Source organism: Cygnus olor, chromosome 3 (genome assembly GCF_009769625.2).
Source record: "Cygnus olor isolate bCygOlo1 chromosome 3, bCygOlo1.pri.v2, whole genome shotgun sequence".
In the NCBI taxonomy this organism is placed as follows: Eukaryota; Metazoa; Chordata; class Aves; order Anseriformes; family Anatidae; genus Cygnus; species Cygnus olor.
In genome coordinates this window covers 74,100,998-74,126,596 of record NC_049171.1, presented here as the reverse complement: position 1 = coordinate 74,126,596, position 25,599 = coordinate 74,100,998, and the positions used below count along the sequence as shown (strand labels likewise).

General features: G+C 37.2%; 1 long non-coding RNA gene across 3 annotated transcripts in view; it reads left to right on the top strand.

Annotated features, from left to right (window-relative positions):
* The window catches only part of LOC121068249, a 131,588-nt gene that overhangs the window by 92,147 nt on the left and 13,842 nt on the right, over window positions 1-25,599 (top strand). Inside the window, exons 2-6 of one of the 3 annotated variants that reach the window (XR_005818745.1) lie at window positions 17,888-18,118; window positions 20,057-20,139; window positions 20,742-20,829; window positions 21,869-21,956; window positions 22,047-22,246. This is a non-coding gene — a long non-coding RNA (uncharacterized LOC121068249). Of the gene's footprint in view, window positions 1-17,887; window positions 18,119-20,056; window positions 20,140-20,741; window positions 20,830-21,868; window positions 21,957-22,046; window positions 22,247-25,599 lie in introns of those variants that run through there. The other 2 variants (XR_005818747.1, XR_005818746.1) reach the window with 2 other exon arrangements.

Genomic DNA, 25,599 nt, shown 5'->3' with positions numbered 1-25,599 from the left:
CTTACAAGTGGAGAAAAAGGATGATCAGGACACTTAAGACTGTGGCTTGTAGAAACCATGACTGTCCTAATCATGAGGCAACAATAGGTGTTGGGTAAATTCTTATACTGTGTTTCATCACCTAATACATACAGTAGAGCTGACAAATCTCAAGTCTTCTACCTGGAATTCATTGACATCTCAAGACCTAAGAGCTGCATACAGTTGCATTTTGCTTAATTACGTGCATTGTTTACAACAGCACACTGTTACTATTTAATAGTGTGGAATACTTAGCATCTGGAAACAGGTGCACATGCTCTGTGATTTAATGTAGAAACATGCCATTTTTCAGTTAATTCATATTTATCCTGTTGGAGAGCAGTTGCCATTTTTCTTGCCAGAAGAGAAGGGTCATGCTTTTAAAACATGGCATTAAATTAGGAGAAGGTGCATTCAGGACTTGGATCACATCATAGCCGAATTCCCATAATCAAATTAGAAAAAATACAAAATGTGCTATGAGTTCACCGGAACATGTGCTTCTCTAAAAATAGCGTTTGGCACTATGATAATCAACTTATTGTTCAGAGTCCTTGTCAGAATCAAGAAGGGGAAGGAATGTGAGCACTGACAGCTACTCAAGTCATGAGAAAAATAGCATAATGTACTTATTTTATCATGAATTATCTAAAATTGAATACAATTTTTAATGATGAAAATTAGCAAATGCAGAAGAATAAATATATTTTCCCAAGAATTTTGGTATATATAATACCCCAAATCTGCAACACTTAAACATAAATGAATATGTCTTTTTGGATGAAAGCTCTGATCTTGTTGGAAGTTGGTGTTAATGCCAGTGACTCTCTTGTTTTGGTTTGGCTTTTTGCATTGGGCTGGTGTTCTACTTACAGTTCAAAAAAAAAAAAAATAAATTAGTTTTTTAAAGAAAATTCCCCAAAGGTAAATACCTTATTTTCAAGGATGATTGTTGAAAAGAGTTACCCTGAGACCAAGAATCAATATAGAGAGTCTAAAATTCTCTTTGCTAAACTGATTCAATGATAAATTAACATTTATTTTGTTGTCGCTGCCTTTTTTTAATGAATCTTTATCATTTTTCTTTTTCTTTTCACTTGTTGAACAAATGTGATTTCTCAGACTGAATATAACAGATATATTTCTATCCTGGAATATTCCTTTTTCCTGTTGGGCATGATTCCTATGAAATTTCAAGTTTTAATAAAGCAAATTCAATAATATTCTACATTGTGTGATCACTACAGATTCTGGTTACTGCTTGCTTCTTAGATATTTAATAGATGGAAATTATTTCTTTTTGAATGCAGGCTTGTTACTTCATATCTTTGGCATGTGGACTTTTTCTTTTTGCTTGAGATTCATTTTTTTTCCAAAATTATTTTTATTCTTTAATCATTTTATCCTCAAGGGAAAAAATGTGCCTTTCCTCTTCTTTTATTCCTACAGTAACATTTTAGCTCTACGTTCAGGATATTTATTTGACCTTTCATATCTCCAACATCTAACAACATTTGTTTCATTAGCTTTTGTAAAGACAAATGACCTTTTAACTCTTAAAAAAAAAAATCCAAAGATCCATTTTCCTCTTTCTTTTCTCTCTTTTCTTGCTATAGAGATAAGCTTTGCTCTTTCCTTCTACTTGCTTTAAAGACTTAGGGTGAAACCCTTGCCCTCATTAAGCCAGGAGAAATATTTCTGCTGACTTAGTCATGTCCAGATTTGACTGTTGGTTTCATTATGAGGGCAACACTGTTGTCCATATTTACTATGACTGGAGGGAATGGTGTCAAGCTGTGACAGAGGAGGTTCAGGCTGGATATCAGGAAGAGGTTCTTCACTGAGAGGGTTGTCACGCAGTGGAACAGGCTCCCCAGAGATGTAGTCATGGCACCAAGCCTTGCAGAGTTTAAGAAGTGTTCGGGCTGTGCTCTTAGTCATATGGTCTGAATTTTTGGGGGTAGACCTGTGTGGTGCCAGGAGTTGGACTCGATGATCCTTATGGGTGCCTTCCAACTTGAAATATTCTATGATACTTTTAAAGAGCTCAGTGTTTACTTTGCTTTTTTATCCCTCTTTTCTCTGAACTGTAAGCATGAAGTTTTTTGTTTTTACTCTTGGTAAATTGTAGTTCTATGACTAGAAGAATAGCTTCAGAAGATACTAATTAAGATTATCATCAGAGTTGGAAAAAAAATTTTTCCTCATTAAAAAAAAAAGTTAAATTGTGGCTTCTTATTCAGAATTGGGAAGCACTATAATTCTTCATAAAATGAAACATGAGTAAGTCAGTTATTGTGGAATGTGCCTGGGATGTATCGGATTTACATACAAAATCATCTGTCTCTTGCAGAGAACAGAGTCCTAGTTTCTGGAAGGTAGATTAACCAAGTGGCTCTTTTGGTAGGTGAGGAGTCACTCAGTGCATCTCTACTGGGGAAAAATATGAGCTTTGAAGACAAAATCTACAGAAAATGGAAATTGTCTCATGGAACTATCAATAAAAGAAATGTTTCCATGATTCTTAGATATACCAGGTGATTCAAAGAATATTTAGTTAATTTACTGCAAGCACAAAATGAGACAAAGAATGAGAGGGTGAGAGAGCGCTGTTATTACCTTCTCAGGTTGAATTTGTTTCTTATACACACTTGAAGTGTGCCGTCCTGTTTTCTTGTGAAAAATAGTAATTATATCAGAAAAAAACATACAAAAGCAAGACCTTGTAGTCCAGTGAAATTTTAAGGGACACAAAATAACTCTTTCTTTGAGGTTCCTAGTTAGATGTCTAATTATTTGTTATAAGAGGTACATCTGCGTATTCCCATGACGATGTTCACATGATTTATTTTAGTTGATTCCTTTGGGAACATGAATACATAAATAATTAAACTATATATAAACTGTGATTCAGAACTCTCATTATTTACTGTGGTGGTCTGCCTATGCAAAATGACAGACTGGCTAGGTAACAGATACATGAAAAAATTAAACACTTTCTGTGCTCTAACACTTGCTTTTAATCACAGAATTTCTGTGGGCAAATCTGAAAGATCTGGCTCCTAAATTTTATTTTGTTTAAAAATAAGGGAAATTTATTGCTATTCCTGCTATAGATGTGTATATGTTTTAGCTCATTTTAATGGTTCTCTGATGAAATGTATAGCTATCTTGCGGGGACTCTGGTATCAACAGGTGGGAAAATTAATCTCTGTATAACACAATGCAATATTTTTGTTCTGATTTCTCTGGTAAAACATCTTAGGATCTGGATTTTATTTGCCTCTGTTGTCTTATTTCCAATTGAAATTAATAAATGCTTTAAAACATAAAAAAAAGGAAAGAAAATCCTTTCTGTATTGTTTTACGATGTGCTAATGTAGACAAACTATTAAGAGTAAGACAAGTCACTGCAGCATATCCTGTTGTATGGTGTATATATCTACAAGCACGTATTGTAGGTAGCAGCTCCCCAAAACCTGCAAAAAGCCATCTGCTCTTCAACTGTAGCGTTGCAAATAGATGAAAGTCTTCTAGACTAACAGCAATAGGAAATCGGTCCCCCTCCTCCCTTCCTCCACGAAAAATGCTGGTTCAATAGAGAAGGGGCTGGTCTTCGACCTGGGACCTGTAAGAAGTGAAGAACATCATCATGCCCTTGGGCTGCGACGCTGATTGTGAGGAAAAGTCCCTCTGCATCTGTCTGGTGCTTACATTTGTGGCTGTTTCTTAGCCCCCTTCCAGCAGTTTGTAGCTCTCTGGAAATTGAAAAATTGCTCTTTTCAAGTGTTGCAGACCCCTTGTGGGGTCTCAAAAATAAGAGCCAAATGCACTTCTCACCAATGTGGTGAAAAAGGGAACCATCATTGCAAAGCTTCCTTGTGCTTTTTCTGATTTCTAATAAGTATAGACAAATATATTGTAAATATTTTTCCACAATTTCTTTCATGTAAACAAAAAATCCTATAGATGACTGAATTAACTTAATAGGGATGGGTGACCGTGCGACTGGAGTTTGGCTTCTTGAGTGTATGAAGCAGGTTGACTGGTTTATTGTATCAATAATTCATTTTACAATGTTGTGTTTGGTGATTTTTTTTTTTTTTGGTCAAATCAGATCTTTTCCCACATTCTTCCACCCTTGCTAATGACAAGCAGTGCATGGTCTATAATTCATGTTGGCTTGTCCTCATGAGATACTTGGTCTCTTTCACTCCCAAAAGCAATTGTTAAGATAACATGTTACTAAGGAGTGTTAAAGGTTTAAATTTGCTAGGAGGCGGGGTTTTAAATATTTCTTTTTTTTGTCTGTGGGTGTGCTCATCATAGAGTTGTTTATAGAAGTACAGTTTTTTTTTAAATGCTATAGTGATAGGAAAAACTCTGCCTGAACTAGACCAAGAAAAGTCCATCTCTAGACTACTCCAAGTCCTTTCAGACTATAACAGGGTTTTATTCATCTGCATGGTATCTGTAGTAGCACCAACTCAGCTCTGAACCAGGCAGCATATGTCAACCACCCTAATTCTATTTCTCTTGAGAAAATGTACTACTGAAACTGTGTCTAGTTTTATTTTAAAAGGAATTCTGGTGAAACCTGTGTAGGAGTAGAAGATACAGTTGATGCTTTCTCATTGACTCCTGTAACCTCAGTTTCCTTTTTGCTAGATGGCACACAATGAACACAGGCTGTCTGTGATATTTATTCCTGCAAAAAACAGTATGTGCACATCTCTTTTCCTCATGTGCATTTATCTGGAGATCCTAAGCTTGCTGTTGGTTAATGGTACTGGGAGTAAGTCAAATTTTTATAGGGCAAATGCAGAAGGCTCATTACAGACTTTTCTCAAAACTGCCTCCAAGAGATCCTTGCTCCAATGTCTCCAAATCTAGGAAATCTCAGTCTTTAGACATTACCATGAAATGTGAATGGCCTGTGATGTCAGTGAGGCACAGCATGCTCCAGCTGTATTAGGATAGTCTTGGTTAGCTCCCAGGAACGGAAACTGTACTATCCAAAGATCTGAGATGGCATGGGCTTTTCTTGTGAAGCAAAGTAGCTGTTGGAGGGTTCTAGCCCCCTTTGGCTTGCTGATGCTCCTTGGGCTTCATGTGGAGTGCTATAGCTTTGTTTTGGTACCAGTGTGGACCTTACTGTCGCCAGAAATAAGGCTAAGTGAACATAAATGACCTGAGCATGTAGTAAATCCTCTAACTTGAGGGTCATGGTTTTGCTCTTGTTTTTCTCTTCTCCAAAACCCCAAACTCAGCTAGGAATAATGACTTGAAAGAGGAACCACTAAGTAGAAGTCTGTGGACTGTGGTAAGTGGCCACCATGATCTATTTTGGCATAAAGTTCCAAAGAATTAGGTTGATTGTATGCATCCAATTTATAATCACACTCATCTGCAAAAGGAGTTCGTTGCCACCCCTGCCTACCCTTTCGTAATAGTCCTGATGGGTTAAATGGTTGAAGAAACTGGTTTATTTTGTGAGTTCTGTAGGCGTCTACATATTTTTACATTCATCTAAGGGAAGAATGTGTAGAATAAAAATATTGTATTTAGAAATACATTCCTGTTTTCTCTCTTACTCTATTTGATGTAACTTGGCCATAACTTTGCATTAAGCTACGTTTAAGGTCTGGTATGTATCCTCCCTAGATCACATTCTCAAAAGACAGCAGTCTGTATTGTTCCTTTGATTTCAGTGGAGTATGCCAATTTATATATCAGTTGTATAGGGAAGTATAATGAAGGGTATGTTCATTCAAAACCAAAACTGAATACCTTTCAATCTGTCCTTACCCTCTGTCCTCTAGAATAAACTGGAACTAATTGCATTGATTCATTTTTTCTTTTTGCAGGATACTGAAAATGTGCATTACTCTGGGATATATTATTTGGACTTAGCATAAATTTTGCACTGTCTGTTTGTCATTCTTCATCATGCCTGCTGTCAGAAATGCATCAGGAGACAAAAGCAAGCCTAATTGGCTCCAGGGAGGCTGAAGGTAGGCTGTGACCTGAAATGAGGACTGTTCTCATAATGAGAGGCAGCTGAAAGATTATGTATGAAGAGCCACTAAAATAGATTCCCTGGCTCTTTTTCATAAACCAGCAGATGGTAGCAGAGTCTACAGATCTCCGAGAAGGCAAATGTACATTAAATACTGTAACTGCCCTCATTCATTTGCCATTCATCTTTACTTGTCAGCCTCTTTGTAAGTGCCTTCTCTAGTGCTGACCCTGAAATTGCATCATTTAATCTGTAATCATATATTGCCAACATTTCCCCTTTGTATTGCATATCAACTGCATTAATTCTGCTGCACTGTGGACCACTGATAGCTGTAGGCATGTCTCTGCAGAAAAGAGAGATTCATATAATGGAATAGAGGCAAGAGGAAGAATGGCTGACTTGCTGGTTTGAAGGAGGTGGGGAGAAGAGGAAGTGAGAGGAAAGAGGCATGTGGACATAGGTTTGTCAGTCTTTTCACTCTTCTTTCATGTGTACCTCAAATTATAAATGGCCTATTACTAATACTTAGGAGATGACAGAGTGCTGAGCCCCTGGCATAAGAAAGCACAGAGAAGACACAGGTCCTGCTTACAGAGTGTATTATTTAAACAGAGGTGCTGTGCATAGAAATGAGCCAGAAGAATATGCTTTCTGAGTTGAGGCCAGCCGGTATAATGAATGTGCGAGAGCATTTCTAATTAAATGGGATTCATGGTGTGTTTTTGAGATGGGATTTGAAAGGGGAGGCGGAAGGCTTTAATTTGTGAAGAAGTGGGGGGACCTAGTATCCTTGAAGACTCATGTATTTTTGCCTGCTCTTGAGTCTGTGCCCAAGGATGGCAGGGCTCAAAAGTTCAAATATTGTCAACAGTTAGTCATGTTGAAACTGCTGTTGAGATGGGAGCTACATGCTGTGAGCCTGTCTGCAGTGACTGGTGAAAAATATGCTTTCAGGAGACACTGACAGACCAAAGAACCCAACATGCCAAAATGATTAAGTCAAATATATCATTTTATCTCTTGATCCACTTTTCATCTGAAGGATCAGCCACGAGATAATAAAGCATCCTGAAAACAGTGTACATGAAAAGACAGCATTATAAACTGCATGCCTACATATGGGATGCAAAATGCTCAGTTTGATGTCTGTTTCCATCATATTGGACAATCACGTCTGTGGCCCTGGAAAAAAATAGTTTTTTTTTTTTTTTTTAACCTCTTGCCCGTGGCCCGTAGCAAGAGTCGGGGAAGTGCTTTGTTTTTAGAGGTGTTATAACAGTTACAAGCTCTAGATGGTGCTATGGAATCACTATATTGTGGCCTGCCTTTTGTAATGGTCTCTTACTGTTTTTTTGGCTCCTACAAAATGTAGGGAAAGCAGAGCAGCAAAATGAAGTCAGCAAGAAACCTACCAAATAAAAAATAAAAAGGTCATAGATTTTTGTTTCAGACTCCATGTTTAGATTAGCTTTCATTCTTGTATAATGGGCTAGATGTTCTAACAGTGCTTAACACATCAGGTTCTAGTATTAATGAGTTATGCTGTATTGAGCCAACGTTTTCATTACATTTACTGGCAAGAAAAGAAAAAAGAAAAGATTAATGCAGGATTCCCTAAGAGAAAAACAGTTTCTTTCTTGTGGTTCTGAGGTTTTTTGCTTGTTGTGATACATACGCACAGTGTGCATGAGCATCTGTGCACATGTGTAACTTTGGAGGCATTCTGTACTGTGAGGATAAAAGTTTTCTGCCAAAGTCAGCAGACAGGGTCCTATGTGCAGGTGTGGGAACATTAATTCAAAAAAAAAAAATTATAACAACAGAAACTGCTATCTGTACACAATTGCTCATGACCTCTTGCTCCAGAATTTAGTAGTAAAGGGGAACCCCCTTTACCACTCCTGACACCAGGAGGGATCTGTGCTCTCTACAATAGAGGAGTGCGAGTCCCCAGCCATTTGTCTGTTCTGTTCTAAGGACTGCCATGCTGAGCTCAGAGAGACAGTAAGATCAACAACTATTTTCTACAGAGCTACAATAAAATATCCCTAAGTATCTAATAAATGCTGTAATATGATTTTTTTCAGACTGCTAAAGAAAAATAAAATACAAACCCTAATGCGGTTGCTTTATTCCTAGACATTTTAATTCAAAATTAAGGTTTTCTTTGAAACTCTTGTGCACATAATCACACTAGAACTCTATAAAACTCCGGCTGAGACAATAAGTGAATCGCAATTGGTACATTTTATTTTCCAAATGTTATTTTACCATATATCTGGTACTTGCTACTGTTACACAAACTCCTAGTCTTAACCAATGGTTATTAATATACCTGCAATTCCTGACAATCAACCAAAAGTAAAAACTCTAGGTTGACCCCAGCAAAATGAAGATAACTGAATCAAAGAAGAAAAGTCAAAGAGTAGTTGAAGTTTTGTCCTTGGAAATTCCTATGAGAGGTTAGGTGTATATGTTATTAGGGGAGTCTGTAAATAATCAGTAAAAGGAAATGTTTATTTGAGAGGAGGAAAGGTCTAATATAATATAGACATTAATGTTGTCTCTAGTTGTGAATGCCTCTATTTTATTTTATTGCATGATGGGCAAGAGGCAATAGTTGCTCTCTGTCACAGGTTTCTGAAGTGTCGGACATATGCTTTCAGCAATGGGGAAAATTCATTATATATATCTAAAATTTAGCCTCTTCTACCTTCATCACGTGAGCTTTCACTCTATGCCTGCATGTGCTGTCTCTGTTCTATATTGATTTTATACTTATCAGTCTCATTGGTGTAATATTTGGGAGCCTTCCAGTACCTTTTTTGACAATGTAACTAACATCTGTCATCATTTCTCCCAGGAATAGATTCATGTTGAGTGTAATGCTTGGGTTTCTGATGTATGCAGAGCTGTAAATATAGTACGCAAACTTGAAGATGTCTTTTTTATCCTTTTGTGTTCTGCGTTGCCTTTTTTTTAAACTCACACGGTCCCAAGGCTACTTCTGATATTTTTGTTTGTTTGTAATTTGTGTCATTCTGAAAATTGTATATGAAAAGGCTGTACTTGGAATATATATGTGTGTGTGCGTGCATTAGTTTATTAAAAATATCACTTGAATTTTATTCTGTGATTAAAAACTTGAAAAATACTAAATTCACATGAGAGAACAGATAAGAAAGATGAGATGCAAAAGCTACCCAGAAACTTAGAAGAAAATGAAGATGTGGTATCTTCCTGGGTAGGTTTATGGGCACAGATTCAACAGCTGTGCAATGTTGAAGAATAAAGTGGTTATAGGTGCCAGCTTTGTACAGCAAGTTCAAGACTGCATGGCTATATACTTGGGTGTGTTTGAGCCTTCCTAAATTCTTTGTCTGTTTCTCTATGACCAGCTAGAATGTTTTCAGCTGATACAAAACAATAACAACTGTTTTGGCTGTCTCCTTCCTTTTCCAGTTTTTGGTGTAGAATTCATTATGTGACTGTTTTGAGTTTGAAGTGCAGCAAATGTGAAAAGCTATTGATCAGAACTTCAAATGATGATCAGTGTTCAGTGGTTGCCAAACATCAGTGTATGAATTTATTTGATTCCACATGCTTAACATTGAAGGAAATGGTAAAGAAATAGAGAATTAATTGGGCTGAAGGTATTAAATCTGATAATTATTCTAGGGTAAAATGTAAACATTTGCAAGAGCTGTTAAAAGCAAGAGAGAAAAGCCTTCCAGTCATCTTAATGTGTGGGATATCAGTTTCTTCACATTTTTGGAGATCGAAAATGTCATTGAACGAAACTTTGCCTACTGAAGCAGAAGAGCAGAGTATTGTTTGATCTTTCAAGGGAGACGTGTTTGATGCTGTTGTCATCAAACCTCAGCTATAACGATTAAATCTGTGTTCAAGGCCTTTGAAGTTCAATTCAGTTAATTCAGGAACAATGTTTGTTTGCATTTGATAACAAAACAATCATGCTTTTGTGCCATGCACACAGATTTTATCTGTAAATATACATACGTTTATAGGTGTATGTATGTGCATTGTATGTGTGTGCATGTATATATGTATCTCTGCATTTGGGGAAAGCATAGTTTTATTGCCACTCCTATGCTTAATATGCAAAATATGAATCAAGATAATGAAATCTTTCAAAGTGGGAGAAATGTTAAGCGCTCTTCTGTGTGTTAGCAAGTACGGCCACACTTTTCTGTACAGATTTGCAGCACTGGAGTTGTCATACCAGATCAGATGTGCAGTCTATCTGATCCTTCTTCCCAGGGGCAGCCAATACAGGATGCTTCAGAGAGAAGTGAACGAAACTCTATCCACACCATTTTGAAAAAAATATGCATCCTTAATATTAATGCAAAACCCTGAAGCACAGAGTCTTATTTTTTATTCAAAACTCTGTTTAAGAATTAACTCTTAGGAACAGGGATGGTCTGATTTACCATATAACTGTATCATTTCCACAGGATCACAGAAAATAAGGCTGGAGGAGTTGAGAGGTGTTATAAGTCATCCTTTCCATCCCCAAGGTAGATCCAGCTAAATCCTCACAGGTGCCTTGATGTTCCTGAAAACAAGGTAAGCAACAACGTACACTCCACAACCTCTAAGGTCAGGCCTTATTTTGGTGCTTTACTATCTCAACAGTCTCTAGATGATGATATAATAATAATAAAATAAAAATAAAATAAACAATAGGGCTAGTGGCATAGTGTTTCGTGTGGTTATTTATTTCCATAGGCACACCAAATTGTTCCTTCTTTCATCAGCAGTCATGTGTCCTCTCGTGTGGTGTAGAGGAGCAGTCTAACAGATAGGGGAGCAAAACTGCTCATGGGTGCTCCATAATAAAAGTGACTGGAGCCATTGAAAGTGATAGTGTTGAGGTGTTGTCTCCTGCCACATGCTTATTGCTCCTGTTCCAGTACAGGGATGGAGAAAGGGAAGATGAGTCACATCTTGCAGGGTTCATGTTGCAGCCTGGTGAATTGGCTTAGTATGATACATTTCTGTCCTGGTTTTGGCTGAGATAGGCCTGTGTGTGTCTGGACTATGACAGTCTCTAAGTTCAACTTCTCTCAGTACCACAATGTAAAGTGTTCAACATATTTGCCAGGTTGATTCATGGGTTTGAGATTAGCTCTTTACTGTGCTTTGCCAACATGTTTTTTTTATTATTATTAGTTTTATTTATTTATTTATTAATGCTTAATTAGCACTCATGTTAAACTAAACCATGTAGATGTTTCCATCTTGTCATGTTACTTCCTTCAAAGTGGTAGAGAATTAAAAATGATGGGCTGAGAGTCTTTTCTTCCTGTATTTTGTCTTGCGCCGTTTTTAGTTTTCCCTAAACCACTACCAACTTCTCTGGCTATTTAGAAGATGATATGCTTGGTGTAACAACAGCAAATTAAGCTTCAGAAAAACACTTAATATCTATTTCGAAATTGTGAGAGTGTACAAATGGAGCTAGGCAGCTCTGTTTATATGATTTATATGACCTGATATTAAAATTTCATGTAGTTACTTGGTTAATTGAATTTAAATAAATGGGTGGTTTATTAAGCTGTTTATTAAACTGGGGCACTCTTTGAAATCAAGGAATCCTAAGGTCAAATTATTTTCAGACATCTACATTTAGATATGATTCCTTAAAATGAGCTACTCGGTGCTTTGAAAATGTAGTGAAGAAAAAGTTGTTGGTTGGCTTGATAGACCAGTAAGGAACTGTGATTTCTATCTGCCATCTAAGCAAAAGTGCCCCATTCTCCATTGACATCCTAAGGATAGAAGCAGCTCGTGGAGATGTAATTGTATATTGCTTACCTGGAAAATAAAGACTATTCATTTTGGGTGTTAGTATGGGAAATTATTTTTTTTAATCAAGACGGAAAAAAAGTCAAATCACCTTGTTCCTATATTAATGGGAAAGAAGATTCAAAACCCGTGACTGTTCTGCAGGTCTGGGTGAAAAAAAAAAAATTAATCTCAGCAGCCCAATAAATTGTGTGTTTTATTATTTGGTATTCCTCACATAAAAAGAACACAAATGAAAAGGCCTGACCTTTTCACAGGCAGCAGCAGAGCTCTGACAATAGTCAATACTTACAGCTAATAGTTGTGCAATTTAAGATCTGCTGTATAATGATACATTTGTAAACAATTTTTTTTCTCTTTTCCTAGAGCAATGCGAGTAGCAAACTACTGGCAGTAGGTATAAAAATAAAGTATTGCTTTCCTGATGGTTGTTATCCTCAGTCCTATAATTAGAGTTGCGCTAAACTATCCAGGGAAGATGCTGATAAGGGAGCCAAGAAAAAATAAATAGAAGGGAGCAGACAGTCATAGTCTTCCTGTTGGCCTGAGCACTGCACTAAGCAACCCCTGTGCTGTTCTTCACTGATGCTCTTTTGACAAAAAAATGTAATGTGGAGCTTTTGGAAAATATTGCGGTGCTTGGGGACCATGAGGTACTTTAAAAAACGAAAACAAAAAAAACAGGAACTGAAATGAAACATGATGTGTTGATGTAACTAGGCATCTAGCAATGTCCAGATGGACTGACAAGATTGGAGAAATTCAAAACCACATTTTAAAATAGAAATCTTCCCCTTCCCCCTGCTTAACCCACTTTTCAATGCTTTTTTATTTTTTTTAAGAAGTATTTATTTCATTTTATTTATTTATTTTTCTAATGACATGACTTCCAGTTTCCCTACAGGTAGAAGTCAGCAGACACTATTTCAGGACCTGCACATCTGGTGCCTCATAAAGGGATGTGCCAGAACCATCCAAAATGTTTAAAAGAGTGCTTAGACCAAACACCTGCTATCAATTCAGGTGTAGAGAGTGAAAGAACCCAATTAGAAATAACTATGGGGCCAAACTCTAGCAGATGTTCAATTACCCTTGCTACCTACCTTGTGACTGACTGAGGGTGCAATTGGTGTTGCATACATGCATCGTTTCAGGACTGGTTTTGAGTTTCCATGTGTAGTGCCAGCTGCACTCATTGATCCTACCTCTTGCCTACAGCTATCCTGTTTGGGATGCCTTGTTGCATAAGGAGAAATTTGGGTGCATTTTTGTTTGTTTGTTTTACTTCGTAAGTTAAATATGGAACATGGTAGAGCTGGGCAAAAATTAACACTATCCTTCCAGCATTATTCATCTGGGTAGAAATGCTTCTTTACCCACAGAAAGGCTTACATTTTACCTCTTTAAGTTATCCTTAAGCAATGTGGAAATGTGGCTTTGGCTCCTGACACCTGTGCTGTGAGGTACAGCTCTCTGTGTGTTACACCTGAAAGGTGTAACTATTGCTTTATTAAAAATGAGAAGAGATTCTGAACAATGACTTAGTGCACCTCCCTTCTTCAGTTTGACTCTAGGTCATTGCAAGGAATGATTTCAGTATTTTGTCATTAGCTTAATCTAGTAACAAAATAAAAAACTGTGTTCTATCCTGCCAGGGTATAAAAATTACTTTTTTATCCCTGCACAGCTGCAATTGAGAGAAACAGAAATTAATATTGCTCCTAAATGTAGATCTAGGCTGGAAAGATGTCAAAGTCTCAGGGTAAGGGTAAAAACTTGTTTGCTTTTGACAGGAGATAGGCTTTAAATTTACTTCATAAGTTGATGGGTTATGAAATGGAGTTCTGGAAAGCTAGCAGATGGGAATTAATTTTTATTGCTAAAATTGTGTGTATGATGTTGGAAAAACAACCGGTGTACAAAAGAGTGCCCTGTCAGTGGAGTAGAACACTTGGCACTGAACTGGTTACAGCTTTTTCATCCTCAAAAGGCTAATGAAAAGATGACCTCCTAGGAAAAAACTGTAGATTTGCAAATAAGTGAAACAAATGAGAGCCTACAAACTCTTTTAGGAAATGTAATATTTTTAAGTAATTTTGAAAGAAAATGCTTCATTTTTGTCATATTTTAACATTCCTTATCACCCATCCAGGGTGATAAGATGCCTCAATCTCAACTGTAGCTATTGTAACCTTGCAAAAGTTTCCTTTTAGTTTTGGAGAGCTGAGGAGAATTGTAAAAACACCTTGACGGGCTGCAGAAGCCTCAGGGAGGCTGGAAAGGATGGCAGGTTTCTTCTTGTTGTGCAAGGACCACATTCATTAACAATGGTTGTCAGCATTTCATTCCTATGGGCTGCTCTTTTCATTGCCCACCACCATCTGAGTCCCTAGGAGAACTGATATGTGAAAAGAAGTGATTCAGCTTCACAAAGGAATGAGGAAGCTGGTTCAGTTTAAATATGAACAGTACCAAATCTTCTCTTGACCTTGTCCTTTTCCTAGCCATCTGGTTTTCCCAAATTGTTGTGCATCTCTGCATCCCTTTTCTCCAAGCTGTGTGTTTAGATGTCCTGGAATTCATTTGCGGGTTTGAGGAGACAAGCACTTGTGGCACAGCTTCTAAGGTACAGCCATCATTTGACCTTATGTTTCATTGATTTTCTCTGTGTTCAGTTTTGTTCGGAACAGGGTGGTGTATCTTGTGCTTTCACATCAGCTTTTACTTTCTTTCTTGCCTCCCCATAACTTTATAAGGGCAATAATTAGAAAAGCATATTCATATGAGAAAAATATATGTACATTTCACTGTTTACATGTATTAAAAGTTGACTGCAATTCCTGCCACATCTGAAAGAGATTAAAAAGGAAAATCTTTGTATGCTTTTCTGAGTAGTTAATATGTGCAGCATTTCAGTGCTTTAGTTACTACCTTACTCAGCACTCTGTCACAGTGTTTATTGGTAACAGTGGTACCAAAGATGAAACTAATGCAGCAGCAGGCAGGAAAGAGCAAAGAAAGAAATGGGAGATACTGTCTGATATGATGCTTCTGATGTGATGCCAATGCCAACCTGCTCTCCCGCCCCCCCCCCAAAAAAAAACAACAAAAACAACAACAACAACAAAAACTAAAAGCAAGCTACCTAAATAATAACAGGGGCAAGGAAAATCTTCAGTGTTTTTTTAAAAGGTTAAAGAAAAATATTCAGAAGCTGCCCTATCAGAAAATGTAATTTCAAAAATGTTATTCAGAAAACAAACAAACAAAAAATTCCTCAAACTTGGCTTTTTTGTTGTTGTTGTCATTTTAGTCTTAGCAAAGACTGAAGCCATGTGGTTCATATTTGTCTTTGTGTATGGGGCAGTGAGCAGGAGAGGAGGGATATATTTTTAAGAAAAAACAAAACTCTTTGAAAGAATTTTTTTTTCATATGAATAAACAAACATCAGTGATAAAAGTTGTGAAGCTGATAATTCTGGCTTAATAAGTGTCAAAGATGCCCTGAAAAGGGAAGATTGGGAAGGGAAGTGGTTGCTAGTGAAATTTCAGATAAAATTTTACTACCATTCATCACTGCTTTCTTTAATTTCATGAGTTTTTCCTGGGAGAGAGAAAAAAAAAAAAAAAAAAAAACGATTTAGCAGTTCACATATGCTGTTTTGCAGCTGAACTTGAAATGTGCCGAGTAACCACAGCTGAAGGTGGTGGGAGTTACGCAATCTCAGCATCTTTTGGGATCTGGCTCTGTGTACACATTCACTATGCAAACAGCTAATCAAGTTTCAAGAGTGATAGCAAGAAAAGTTTATTCTCCTTCCTCCAAAACCAGTTAATTTCCTAGGATTTATTGAGTCAAATGTTGTATTTATGATGTTCAGTTCCTCACTTAATCAAAACTAAACACTTAATTTTACACTTCATACCTCCAAAAAGGAGGGTGAATAATTTATAATGAATAATTTTATGAATTTGGCCTTTTTCTCTTTATGAATTATCCACAAGAGGTTATGACTTCTCAGAGGTACTTCCACTCAGAATGAGTCACTGAATAATTCTTGGTCTACAACAATTCGTTGTGAGGTTTGATATTAATTTTTCAGCTGTTCTGATTGGACTCATTGACATATATTATAGTTGCCAACTCAATATGTAGATGTCCTAAAATGATGCTTCCAGACTGACTCATCACAAGCTACTTCAGCACTTTCTATAACTTGACTTTTTTGTTTGCTATTTGTTTAGAAAACTACTGTCAGCAGGCTTCTTTTTGGTGTCATTGATTGAAAAAGATAAACTTAGATAAAATCATCAGTTAGTGATCTTGATGGCCCACATAATAAGGTTGAGAAGTAGCTAATGCTATGAAAGCTTGCATGCCTCTTGGTAGAGCAGTGCATTGTAACAACATCCTTGAATTTTTGAAGCTGAGGCAGAGAAGATCTTTTAGTCTCACACAGCTCTTGTTACTACCTGGATCAATATCTAGAAGGTCAATTACTGTCCCTCATCAAAGCTGTTTTCTAAATGAATTTACATCATGATAGGTTGTGGTTAGAACAAAAGCATAGCTAGTGGTTACTTTTCTTCCCATAGGTGTCTGAATACTTAGAACTGCCTCTGTTTACTACGTTAGCTCCTTGATGCAACTAGTTATAGCATCCTAGTGTCAAACACTGATATACAGTGTTTGTCTGTCTCTGAGGGACTAATAAGGGCTTTGGTAGATGTCAAGCTTTCAAGACAGATGGACAGCCATTAATCCAAATGTTTTGGCTTTTTATAGCAGAAAGAACAAATACCCAATGCATTCTGGAGCACATCAACATGTTTGTATTTCTACTGGCATTCTTTAAGTCTTATCCTGCAGCAAACCATCAGAATAAAACAGGTTGCCTAGGTAGATAGGTAGATTTATTATTTAGTTCTCAATCCCTTTTGTGATATGAGAATGTTTATTAACAGGACTGCCAGAGCAGCACAGTTGGTGATCTGGAAAGCTGTTAATATGAGAACAGCCTTAATTTGTTGATACAAGCTCCAGAAAAAGCAGATAATGACTCATGTAGTTGCTGAAGACATAATTACATATCATCTATATCCCTTATAGAAAAGAGAAAGTTTCCTGCTTATACATAGACAAAGAATATGTTAGACTTTTTTTTTTTTTTTTTGAGGTTCGGTCGGTGCTTGAACTATGTGTATGTTAGCAATTAAATCCAGGAAATTTTACAGATAACTCAGTGTGTCAGGATTTGAGGACCAAAGATTTTGACATTTGGACTTAGGTGTGTTATGTATGTGCCTTCATTTATTGATTAGCCTTTTGATTATGTTTTAGCACTATACAAAACTTCTGTATGTACTCCATATTAATCCTAACCCGTATTCCAGATCATGATCATGGAAGGATCATTTATGTCCTCTCTTTTTATACATATGTAAAGTTCTATCAGGAAAACCTGTGGATATAGGTTTATGCAAAACAGTTGAGCATGGTGTTGTGTGGACTATACAACCAAATTTTATGATGCATGTTTGTGCATGTGCATGCATGCTTGTAAATGGGGAGGACAGGATGAATGAATTTGTTTCGTCCATGGGGCAAAAAGTACAGTTTGAAATTTGAAGAGAAAAAAGGTTTTACCAGTATGAGACAACAGCTGATACGTGACAAAGTTAATAGATCTTATATAAAACAGGAAGATTGGTATTATTAAGACATTATCTTGAATGGACAGCTAATGGCAAGTAGCATGGACAGACTATCAGTAGACTCTTCACTTCAAATACATGCACTCATATGCATAGATGTGCACACACATCAAAGACTGAAAACATGACTGTAACTACTGCATTTTGAGTTGCACCCAGGGAAATAATGAAGCTTGTCTATTTTATGTGAAAATTTGAAGTTTTTCCAAAGTATATGAATGGAATAGACCTGTCTGCCAAAATATCTAAGAGAACCATCTCTGCAGAGCTATTATTTCTCCTTTTTATTATCTGCAGACAATTTCCATTGTGCATAAAATAGCCTGAGTCAGGAGCATCAGATCAGAGATCACCTTTTTGCACCCAGCTGCTGAAACTGTTGTTGTACTCTGGAGACATTTATTTAACTGAAGTAACAGGGCAGTGATCACTGCAGAGAACTGGGACTTCCTTTCTCCATTCAAAGAACTAAAGTTGCTATTGTTGTAAAAATATTGAAGTAATTCTTTTCCACCAAAGGAACACTAGGTAAGATAAATAATGTCATTTCTCCTTTTACAGAAGGGTCTAATCCAAAGTAGTTCAATAAATTTGTTAAGTGGCTATGACTTCAGCAAACCTGAAAGGTCTGAGAGTGCCTGAATCATCTCATCGAAGTGTGTAATATGGCCTGGCAGCAGTCATTTTTCATTGTTTACAAGCTCTAATAAAACATGGAAAGCAAATGTCAGAAGCATAAATAATATCATATCCAAATGTTTTGGTAATATTAACACTTGAAGAATAGCACTTTAAATGTTCAAGCAGTTAGATACTGACTAATTCTTATAACACATCAGTGCATTGGGAGAGTAAAGGTATCTGTTGCGGATGAGAAAACTGAAGCAGAGAACATAAGTGACTGGAGTAGAGGGTGGGATGTGAAGTTTATCTGTTACTAAACCTTTGTCTGTTCACGGTCACGCTGTGTAGTGCTGGCTGTACATTGGAAAATCACCTTGACGAAAGCAAATTTTTCAAACAGCTGTACAAGCTCAGGTTGTGGTGGGTGAGTTGTATAGTGATATTCCAGGGCACACTTTTTTCTAACTGTGTATTTGGTGGTCTTACAAGTAATCATGGGATGTTCTAGTGTAGACTTATGACTGTTGCTTCAACATTTAGTGGTCTGGCATGCATTGAAATTATTATGAAGTAGAAGTACTTAGCAAATATCCAACTGCCATATCGGATGGGCCCATGAAACCCTCTGGTTAGGTCTTTCTGTCCTGATGAATGAAATCTTATCTTTTGCCTAGGTGAAGCCTGGGTGAAACTTCTGTGATGGATTCAGCATGACATGATTCTGGCCTGTGTTTGAAGCTTAGCTATCCCATTTATAAAAATTAAGAAGGCAACTAGGGTTGCTTTTCATCCCTAAAGTCTTGCTGCAGAGTTGGAATTTAGCAGATGTACTGGGGCTGATGCCTAGTTGCAAATATTTGAGGGTGCTTTGGAGGAAGGTAGGTATTCTGTTAGCTTGGGCAAGAATCATAAAGGCTCAGTGACTTGGAGGTTCATACAGGCTTTCTGTCTGAAAGCCTCCACTTTTCAAGCATGGAGCATTCTCATATCATAGCTACCATTTTGAATGTTCAATTAAAAAATTATTACCACTTTTAACCATGGAGTGACTTGGAAGAGCAGTGAAAGTCTTGGTCAAATGTTGAGCCATGACTAGTGTGAGCTGGCAGAAGAATGCCACTATGACCACTGGTAGTCCAGAAGGCTGTTTCTATCCACATATCAGTATGCTGTCTCTCTGGGGCCTGAGCCTCATTTAGATGCTCTGTAGGTTTTGCTAAAAAGCATCCACTTGAGCAGCTTTGCTGTGTCCCAGGCTCTGAAGTGATCCAGGGTACAAAAATTAAGAGCTGCGTATTCTTGTTTTTTTCTATACCCCTAAAACAGGGATTGGACAAGTTGTCTGTGATCCTTGGGCTATTTCATGTTGGCTTTTGCCTTTAAACAACTTCAAGTCCATTGTTATCATGTACAGCCCTGAAAACCATAGGGGGAATAATAATAATAATAATAATAAAAACTTATTCTAGCAATATCAGCTACATATTTCTAAGCCTTTCAAGTTGGGAAACCTGTCACTGGAGCCTTGATTCTCAAGACCATGTCCTTCTGACAACCTTGCCCAGGGAGAAATCCTTGTGTTAAGAAACAGGAAGGGATACTGGGACTCATTTATGTATAATTGTTGTTTTTGGCATGGTTAGAAGAAAACAAACTGCTAAGCAGATTACCATTTAGAGATGCCAAGGATATTAAGTATCTATAATATACACATGAAGTCCTGAGTTGGAGTAGCTTTCAAATTCAAATTTTGTTTTAATATTGTAGTGATTTCTGGTGAGTATAGACAAGTACATTAAAGGAGTATTTGGATGAAGACACTATGTATTTTGATTCACACAGGTGAAGACTGACCTTTACATGAAACAACAGGAATATGTGAAAGATGACACAAGAGCAGAGGAAATAAGAGAGGTGCTGAAGTGGTAAGTGGAGTTGTGTGGTGCATCCAGAGTTGAGACAAAGCTTACGAACTCTTTGTAAAGTGGAATTTAACCAGTACAGGGATTCAAACTGAGGAAGAAATACAGCACTTTCCAAGACAAGTAAAATGTAGAAAGGCCTGAAAGAAGGAAACTGTAATGATCAAGATCACAGAATCATTGAGGTTGGAAGAGACCTCCAAGATCACCGAGTCCAACCTCTGACCTAACACTAACAAGACCTCCACTAAACCATATCACTAAGCTCTAAATCTTGAACAAGCATTCCAGCAGAAAGAACAGGAAAAAATCATTTTCAGTGCCGCAAAGAAAAACAACATGATATTGACTGAACAAACCTTTTCTGAACAATGATGTGCCCTGCTGTTGCAGGTTTATTTTACAGGGAATACCTGTTCAAGATAACCTACTGTATTTCTACCTCTTTTTTTACCTCTGATTTACCATAAATGCCAACCATGTCTACTTAAGATCATCTCCTAGAATGTTCCAGCAAAACATCTTATTTCCTATTTTGCTTCCCCAAATCTCTCATTGACCAATTATGCTAATAGATATGTCTCTATATATCCCTGTCTCTACAGATATCTTTGGCTCTCCGTTAACGGATTTCAAAATATATCACAGAACAGTTTGTGAGAAGTAGGGTTAGACATTGCATGGGATTAGCAGGTATGTATGTTTTTCCTAGTTGAGTGAATGTGGAGTCTGCACCTAGAGTACAGGCAGAAATAATGGTTTGATGAACTCTACTTGCCTTGTTAGTCGTCGCTGACTTCTTTTTCTTTCACCTGTTGTAATGTTCCATCAAAATGGCAGTTGGCAAAATCTCCTTCTCTATTTGCAAGAAATAAAAAAAAAAAAAAAAAAAAGATGTCAAAGCTTGTTAAGGTCATTGAGCAAAACTGTGTGGATTTTAGGATTATATAGCTATAAGTATTATGGAATTATTAATTTAAAAATCTATATATGAATAAAGCATCTGGTGAATGAATAAGAGTAATTTCTCTCACATGGATAATTTAAATACCAGCTGTCTCCATCCTAAACCATATTTTCTCATAAAAGCTTTTAGAGAGTCTGTCTGATGGTTGTGAAATTCCAGAATTTATGGACAGTGTAAGGTCTGTCTATACAAGGATGTGAATCCTAGCTCATAATTGAAAGCCAGCTCCAATGAATGGTTCAAAATAAGCACAAAAGACACCCAGGAGAAAACAAACAATTAAGCTTTACAGACTAACTCCTCTTAAATGTCTTGTCAGAACTGTAAGAGCTGCATTTCAATGTGGGGGATAAACTTGACAGAGAGAAAAGAAAATGTGAAAATATTCCTTTAATTATCTGCTGGACAGGTGGAAGAATCTGCCAGTCTCTGAGACAGTATCCTTATAATAAACCAATACACTTTATAAATTACCTTGTTCTTTTATGATGGCTTTATCTGTACTCTGCATCCTTACCCATTTTCCTTGTGATACTAGTGACAGTACATAACTGACCATGAGCAACTTTTGAAAGGTAGTCTGACCTTTCTTAGCTACTTTTTAATATACATCAATGGTGCTTTCTTCTTTTATTCTAATATACAAATTTCCATTTCCCATATTGGTTGTTTTTCTCTATTTGGCTGTTTTTGTTTAGTATTTTAAAGAAATATCTTAGCATTAAAATGTGCAATGAAATTACTAATTGACGTGTTTTTTTCTAGAATTTTTCTTTGCAGTACATGTAGAAATTTTCCATTCTCAATCAGAACAAAGATGAAACTTGCAATCACAAAAATCTGCTTTGAATTTGTAAGTACTATATAACATTAAAAAATTTAATTGTGTGCTTCCAGTACCATGCAAATTTATGTATTATTTTTCTTATGTCTTCTAATTCAGAATGGGAAATGGGGAAAAAAAATAAAAACAAAACACACGACCAGAGGGACTTTGAAAAGATTCTGAAGATTTTCTTTGTTACGTATGTTACGGCAGCATTGAGTTTCTGCCTTGAGAAACTGATTTGATATTTTAGCTTGTTATTCCAAGTGTCAGTACCAACGATAGGAAAGAAAATAAACTGATTTTCTTAAAATGCAGTGTTTTAATTGAATGCACTGAAATATTATGAACCATAATACCATTGAATTTTTTTAAGTGCTTTCTGTGAAACATAGTATAATGACATTTGCATTTTACAAGGAAAGTGCATTAGCTACTTTTATATGAGAAAGAGAGGTTAATTCAATTCTGGACCGTAATGGAGGTTAAACGTAAAGCTTTAATGTTCTGGAGTTCATCCCAAAATAATAATTCTGCTAATGAAATAACTCATTTGTAATTCAACCAGACAAAATGGAAGCATTTTTGAAGCTGTGTCTACAAGAATTAATTGCTTAACACTTATGAGTCAGCTTAAATCTCAGCCCTATTTGGACAATGAAGCATGTTTTATAATTGTGAGGGTGTTTAGATATCCTCCTAAACACCATATATTTAAAAGCATGTCCTAAATTACTTTATAGAGCTGAATTATCTTTTTTTTTTTTTTTTTGATGGACCACTTACAAATATAATATGTTCCCTAAAAGTACATGATATGATGAGTAGCTAATGCTGAACAATCTTTCCAGAAGTAATTCTGATTGAGTGGGTTATTACAAAAAATATGCATTGCAGATTTAGCTCTTTTCTGTTCACAAATCATTTGTGAACAATTTCTGAGCATAGGAGCATGTACATTATTCATAAATGCTTATTGGATGGCCTGGATTTAAAAAAAAAATATATATATATATTGTGATCAGTTGAGCTATTCAATAGCTAGGTTGTTTTGTGTCATGTGTATCTTGATGGCATATCTAAATAGCGTAAGAAATAGTGTAAGACAAGTAGTAGGTAGCAAATCCTGTTGTTCATGCACAGAAGCCCTGGCTTTTATGCTGTTATGGATGTTTGGTTAGAAAACTGCCCTTCCTCAAAAATATTTGTGAACAGAAAGTTGCAAACAACTGCTAATTTTTGGAGATAGTGTAAACATACTTGAATGTGACAGCGTCTTGGCACAAAAAGAATGCTTAAAAATAAAAAAATGTGTATCTAGAGTGTCTCTTCAAAAAGCAAAACCCAAATCCGCAAATCACAGAATCACAGAACAGTTGAGGTTGGAAGGGACCTCCAGAGGTCATCTAATCCAACCCCCGCTGCTCAAGCAGGGTCGCCTAGAGCATGTTACACAGGATCGCATCCAGGTGGGTTTTGATTTTCTCTGAAGAAGGAGACTCCACAACCTCTCTGGGCAGCCTGTTCCAGTGCTCTGTCATCCGAACCATAAAGAAGTTCTTCCTCATATGGCGATGAAACCTCCTGTGGTTCAATTTATACCCATTACCCCTTGCCCTGTCAGTGGCCACCACTGAGAAAAGTTTGGCCCCATCCTCTTTACATTGTCCCCTCAGCTATTTATAGAGGTTGATAAGATCCCCTCTCAGTCTCCTCTTCTCTAGGCTAAATAGGCCCAGCTCGCTTAAGTCTTTCCTCATAAGACAAATGTTCCAATCCCTTAATCATCTTTGTAGCTCTACGCTGGACCCTCTCTGGAAGTTCTATGTCCCTCTTGTACTGGAGAGCCCAGAACTGCACACAGTTTTCCAGGTGTGGCCTTAACAGAGCTGAGTAGAGCGGGGAGGATCACCTCTCTCGACTTGCTGTTCACACTCCTCCTGATACAGGCTAGGACCGCATTTGCCTTCTTGGCCACAAGGGCACACTGCTGGCTCATGGTTAACTTAGTGTCCACCATGACCCCAGGTCCCTCTCTGCAGAGCTGCTCTCCAGCAGGTCAGCCGCCAACCTGTACTGGTGCCTGGAGCTGTTCCTCCCCAGGTGCAGGACCCTGCACTTGCTCTTGTTGAACCTCATGAGGTTCCTCTCTGCCCAACTCTCAAGCCAGTTCAGGTCCCTCTGAATGGCCGCACATGCCTCTGGTGGGTCAGCCACTCCACCAAGCTTTGTATTGTCTTTAAACTTGCTGAGGGTGTACTCTGTCCCTTTCGTTCTTTCAGTAGTAGTACTATTGGTGATATATCTGTGATACATCACTTAGTCTGGTAAAATAAAGTTTTATTGTTCCCTATAAGCATTGCCTCACCTCATTTGAATGATATTCACAGTCTTAGGTTTTAAGGGTAGGAGATCTTGTTAGGTGATTCAATCTTCAGAGGAGATTTTGTGTACATAATTTGAATCTAACTTGTGCCTACACATTTTAGAATGTCTGGCAAATCAACTTTCTAAATTTAATGTCTTAAGTACTCTGGTAGTCAATGGAGAGCAACAGAGGCTTCTCTCCAGAGATGGGTCCTCTGTGCCTAGCTGTAGATACTTAGGTTAGGTGGACAAGCCCTTTCCAAGAGTCTTTCAAAAAGGGTTAGCTTGTTCACTTTTTTTTTTCCTTTAATAAATGAGGTACCCACATTTCCTATGTTAGGAAGTCTGCTTTCTCAGGCTTGATGTTATGCATAAATTCAGACATGAACTAAAATACCTATGCTAGAGTCGTTTGAAGTTCAATAACTTAATAGAGGTAATGCAAGGAGGTCTGACCTTAGTAGCCGCAGGGCTATGGAAGGTTTCAAGCCTCTTCCTCCTCCTGACAGCAGCAAGGATCTCTCTTCCCCTTCCCTGCATATTGGCTGATCAACTGGCACCTTCCATGAGCAGCAGCAGATGGCAGAAATCTCCCTCCTGCAGTAACAAAGCAGAGCTGGGCTTCTGCCACTGGAGAAGCAGGAGAATAAAAGCATGGACAGGAAGGCCAATACCCAAGCCAGAGAGCCAGCCTTTTCTAAGAAAAGAGCTGCAGGCCAAATAGAAATTTCCTGTGGATCTAATTCCCAGGCTGGCTATTAACTGAACACATTAACTTAAAAAATAACTTCTCTGTCAAAGCAATGTGTTTCACAAAGGCATCTACTCATGATCTGAAGACATTATAAGATGAAGATGGACTTTCCTGTATGTTTTTCACAGTATCTAATCACTCTTGCATTTACAAATTGATGTCTCTTTTCATATTTGGCTTCATTTCTAGCTTTGGTTCTTGTTATATCTATCTTTGCTAAATCAAAGAACCCTTTAGAGCTTCCTATTTTCTCTGTTTAAAAGTATTTAGACACTGTAATCAAGTCTCTCAGCTGGCCCTCTAAAGCTAAACAGCTTGAGCTGCTAAAGTTTTTCACTTCACTGCATTTTTTTCAGCTCTTGAAGTCAACTTTCTGTGACCCTTTTCTTCACAGTCCTTAGTTTTCTAATGTTTTTCTCAAAATTTGGTCATGAAAACCTGCTGGCAGCATGCCAATATCAGTCCTACTTATTCTGTTTACATGTCCAGAAGTTATAATAGCCTTTTCCCCTGCAATATTACTGAAGGAGTATATATTGAATTGTTTGT